Raw genomic sequence first — 6,000 nt, 5'->3', positions numbered from 1 at the left:
GGGGGTTGGAGGAAATGATGACTTTTATGAAGAAGCATGTACAATATGAATGACCACCCCTAATATTTATGTACAAATTAAGTGACCCCCTGCATGTCATGTACAAAATCAATGACACCCTCCCGTTCCCATAATTTCTAAGTAAAATTTTAAACATTAGTTTATGAACAAATTGCTTCTCAAAAATGGGTGACCCCCTAGTCATAGATTATGAACGGCCCCTAACCGTACAATACTTCACAATAAGTGGTAATGATAAGGTAAGTAATGGCGGAATTACTTAAGCCAGGAATTTTCAAAACGTGTGTGTGTGTGTGTGGTTTGGGGGTGGGGTGGGGGGTCCCGAATCCCCTGAACCCCTCCTCCTGTCTCCGCGTAACCCCCCATTACCCATACATCCCACTACCCCTACAGCTTATACCTAACAACATATACTGTAAGCCATTAAAAACGCAATTGGTATTTGTTGTCCTGAAACTTACAAAAGTTCTATTGAAGATATTTTCCTGCGATACAGAGGATGTAGGGATGAAAGGCTGTTATTCTGGCCCATTTCGAGTTCGAGTCCCGAAGCAATCCTCTCACATGAACTTTGATACTTAAAACTGAACCTTTGACATTTCTCGTAAACACAACCACATTCATGAAACACGTTGTGCACATGCATTGCCTGCACCCAGGCCCTGTAAAAGCACAAGGAATTGTGGAACTCAATCACTTTGAGAAAATGCCACACTTGACACAAGACGAAAGGAATAAGGTTATCGGTATGGTCAGCCAATGTGCTTCAGATGTGATGATTGCCAGGCACTTTAATGTGCATCCATCCACTGTCGTTTTCGGGCTACCGGAAGTGTTGCTGATCGTCCGCGACCTGGTGCACCACCTGTGATAACTGCTCGACAAAACCGCAATATCCGAGTTTCACACTTGCAAAATCGGTTCCAAACAGCTGATGATTAGGCAAGGAGGACAATTGGGACAAGTCAACGTCATTTCAGCGCCCAAAAGGTGCAAGGACGCCTTGCTGCCTTCAACATCCGGTGTCGTCACCCGTACCGTGGTCAAACCTTATTGCATCGCCTCAGACTTGCCAGACAGCGATGGGCAGCAAATGGGGCCAATCTTGGCAACAGGACATGGCCAGATATAATTTTTTCAGATGAATCCAGGTTTAACTTGTCCTTTGCAGAGGACCATCAGAGGCTGCAGACCATCCAACAGCTGTTCCTGAGAAATGTGTGTCTTTCAATGCCCCAAAAAACTGCGAGCATGTCTTGCAGCGCACGGTGGACACACGCGATATTGACTGCAAGTGACCCCTCTTTTGTGTGATGTCGTTGTTGCGTCACTGATGTTGTTGTTGACTGGACATTTTCAGATGAAATTATTCACAGATGTTCACTTAAAACATATCTGCCAGTTAGGTTTATATATGTTGACATTAGTGTGAGTAAAGAAAGTATGAATGTCAAATTGCATTTTTAATGGCTTTCAGTATAGTTTACGGTCTGTTGCACTATTAATCCCCTACCTGTTACCTTTTCCATACAATGGACTAATCCACTTAAGAGACATAACAACACACAACTAAAAGATTGAGAGAATGATTTTAAAGACGGTTGACATCATTTGTCATCATCAAGATTTTAATTAGGATTAACAATATTTTGTTATCATGATTAATTGATTAACATTAACAATTGCCAATGCAAAAAACCCCGAACAATACCCCCTACTCCCTGGAACCCCCAATGCATACCTGTGTGTTGTAGATACACCAGACATAAAAGTGCAGATCTCCCAGTACGTGCACATTAACTTTCAGTATGTTTAGTGAATAATATGCTACTCAAAGAATCCAAGGAACACCTAGGTTTTTTATTATAAAGAAAACACATATGATACGATGAAAACAAATTTTATTGGTGGTTATGGTCAATTCATTGCAGAACCAAAATCACATGAATTCAGATCAAACACAAGCAGTGTATGGACACAATGCACAATCTACCGTGATATAGGGGTCACTTGCAAAATTCACAGGAACTCGAGTTCTCTAGTACCGCGTGTGTCCCCCTCTGCTCTCAATGCAGGTGAGGCACCGTCGTCTCATCAATGCAACAAGATTCCTCAGAGTGTCTTGGGGAATAGCTAACCACTCTTGTTGGAGGAATTGCAACAACTGTGCAGCGTTTACAGGGGGTGGATGATTGATCCTTACACGTCGCCCTAACATGTCCCACAGGTGGTCAATGGGCGCTAGATCGGGTGAATAGGCCGGCCACTGCATGGTGTTGACATTGTTTTGTTGCAGGACTGACTGACTGACTAAGTTTGGTTTTACGCCGCTTTTAGCAATATTCCAGCAACATCACGGCGGGGAACACCAGAAATGGGCTTCACACATTGTACCCATGTGGGGATTCGAACCCGGGTCTTCGGCGTGACGAGCCAACGCTTTAGCCACTAGGCTACCCCACCGCCCTTGTTGCAGGAAGTCAATGACAACTCTCCCACGGTGTTGTGCAATATCGTCCTGCAAAATGGCTGCTTGACCAATGGCGTTTAGGGCTGGAATAACGAGGGGTTGCAAAATCTCATCCCGATACCTTATGGCAGTCAGATTCCCTTGGATGTGATAGAGAGGAGTGCGGTGACCATTGCTGAAACCATTGCTGGTTTGGGTGTATTCGGGAGAATAAGACCTATGGAAGCCTCAGCTTGCAACTCAAAAATGCGGAAAAATTTCTAATTTCCAACTTCAAACCCTTCAAAATTCTATTGGTTTATCGTCCTAACATAAAGTGACCTTTAAACCATTACCAGTTGTCGATCAATTGAAATCATTATTTTGCACCCAATCTCTGTACATGTTCCAGCATATTAACTAACAGATTCTGACCCAAATATACCACTGTTCCTTGGATTCTTGTGAGTAGTATATGAACTTCTAACATATTTAGTAAAGTTACCTCACTTTCAAGTTTCTTTGGCTAAGGGGAGTGAGTATGTACAATTTTATAGATCTTTTACCAATAGAGGGCCACTAGAAATTAGTTTTAAAAATAGTGCCCGTGGTGGGTTCGGTAGGGGGCCTTACTATATAGAGGTGTATTTCACATACATGATAATATAGGCAAATAGTGTTCGGAAATATTGTTGAAATCATATCCAAAAACGATTTTATAACCATGATTTCTTTCCACTTGTACACACTGATTACCAAATAAAATATCTGACTCTCCTTATGCCTAATAATAGCGAAATACATCCCCATCTTCAAACCCCCTGTCACAGGATCCTAGCACAACTAAGGGAGACAACTCAGAAAACACGACACAAGTCTACAATAGAGCAATAAACTTTTATTTACACTCCAACAAATTCTAAAGTGTGATTCTGGTAGGGAACAGTACAACACCAGGATGAAGCCTACTGACTGAATGAACAATGGATAAACAATGGATAAACAATGGAGGCTGCAGGAAGCCAGATTAGTCAGCTAGCTGTCATCTCAACCTGAATACTTAAATAGCTCTTACTTTCCTGTTTACAGACACACAGTTTGTTAAAGCAATACATTGCCTCTGTACCGGTCATTCTGGAGCTCCCACGCTTCCGTGGCTAATCGCGTGGCACAGGACATGTATTCTTATAAACAGCTTCCCTTTGAAAAAGACTTGGTCCTGACCGACTCATGAGTTAAACTGTACCAGTGTTCCTAGTGTATCTATTACTAAAGAATGACAAGTTCAACCACATGAGCAGTCAAATCTTTCAAAATCATTTTCATAAACAAGAACATGTTCTATGTATAAACAGCTTCTATATCATATTGCAACTTAGGCAACAGTTAGTTGTAGATAGTGACACTTTTATCACTGAGTGAATTTTGTTATACACAACTTTTAGCTAATTTTACAGAAATATCATGGGAGTGGGGGACACCAGGAATGGGCTGAACACATTCTACCACTTCAAGGAATCAAACGCCTGCCTTTGGCAATACAAGCTAATGCTTCACCCACTATGCTATCTCATCTACCCTCATACCGTAACATGGATGCATTTTATTTCTTCTGTCGTTAAAAAACAAACAACAAAAAATAACTGTACTCAAAGACAAATGTCACCCTTTTTTTCAGAAAATCTGCCATTCCTGGTCCCAGATTTTTGAAGCTCTCTAAGAGCTAAGATGTTCGTTAGTTAATGATAATGTATGGCACTTACGACTATCTTACCGCTAAGAGAGCTTCTACAATCTAGGCCCAGGTTGATATTGTGACAATTGTGGTGTTCCCTATCTTGTTCGAAGAAGTATACATTACAATTTTATGATCAAGCAACCATACATAATACCATAGTTGCCAAACTTCCAATATGTAATTATGAGTCTACAACAAAATATAATAACTATTTCATATTCTATGGACACTTAATGTTGAATCTTAAACCGAAATTGTTTGACAGACTAAAATCGAGAATCTAACTACAAATAGTACAAAAATATTGCTAAAAAATATTCATTTTGTATAAATAAAATCAAGAAAAATCTCAAAATGAGAAACATTTGTGACATCATTTGATTATGGCATGTTTACAATTAATACTGAACTAATGGTGGAACATGGTCTCCTCAACACAAACAAACTCTCACAACAGACACATGGTCAGGGGTCAACAGATGCGAAGACTCAGAGTGAGTGAGTGAGTTGGGTTTTATGCTGCTTATAGCAATAATTCCAGCAATATCACGGCAGGGGACACTAGAAATGGTCTTCACATATTGCACCCATGTGGGAATCGAACCCTCGAACCCGGGCCTTAAGCGTGACGAGCAAACACTTTAACCACTGGGCCACCCCACCGCACCATGAAGACTCAGAACTGTGTATTGTGTGATGAACAGCCACACAATCAACATATTTTCAGCATATCATTGATTTGGGAGAGGGCGTCATTAAGTTGGATAACTTGTGCCCAATCCTTTTCCTCAATGAATAAAATATGTTTAAATCAAAAATATCATTGATTCTGAGTCTTTATTCTGACAGAAGAGACAAGGAAATAACTCAGTCGTGATCTCTTTGTAATCCCCTCACACACAGGGGTTGGTTTCAAACCAATATCAGTCATGTACCTGTTGGATAACACACCATGGATTGTCTAGTATCACATCTGTAGAAACAACCTAAAACACTACTCAATGATTGATGGGGATACTTGGATTGTCCGGCTGGGGACTGAATGTGACAGATACCTAAGATCTGTTGTCAAACCAATAGTATTCAACAGTATCATAGATATAACAAATATTTGGCTTCATTAAAAGTTGAAGACCTAAATAATTAGATAATTTAGCAAACACTAACTATACCTGAGCTCATACTTCAGTGAGTTGCTATGAGTGTGAAAACAGTAACGATCACAGCGTCTTTATCCAAGCTGAGAAGTTTATATTATCTTTAGATCGTGAAGACTGAATACATGTATCCATGGTAACAGTGAACTACAGAAAACACCCAGTGACCATATTCAGCACAGACAAATTATCTCCCTTTGTTATCATTGTTAGTGTTGCTGTTATTATGCATATACCGTAAGTATTATTGTGCAGTTTTGTTATCACATCATGTATCACATTCCCATTAATGCTACTTTCCTAAAAAACTATTCATAAACAACACACAACTAGTCATATCTAACTTCATCGCTAACTAATTTCATCATGTTCATATTAGTGAGTGAGTGAGTGAGTTCTAGTTTTACGCCGCTTTTAGCAATATTCCAGCAATATCTCGGCGGGGAACACCAGAAATAGGCTTCACACATTGCACCCATGTGGGGATTTGAACCCGGGCCTTCGGCGTGACAAGCGAACGCTTTAACCACTAGGCTACCCCACCGCCCCTCATGTTCATATTAGGCCATAACAAATTAACAACTTATTTATCAAAATGAAAAGAAAGAAAAGAAATCAACAATTTGTCTGTTGGG

The sequence above is a fragment of the Haliotis rubra genome, unplaced genomic scaffold (assembly GCF_003918875.1).
Source record: "Haliotis rubra isolate DU_JTF1 unplaced genomic scaffold, ASM391887v1 Scf230, whole genome shotgun sequence".
Lineage (NCBI taxonomy): Eukaryota > Metazoa > Mollusca > Gastropoda > Lepetellida > Haliotidae > Haliotis > Haliotis rubra.
The sequence above is the reverse complement of the archived record's forward strand: the minus strand, read 5'-3'. Positions refer to the sequence as shown.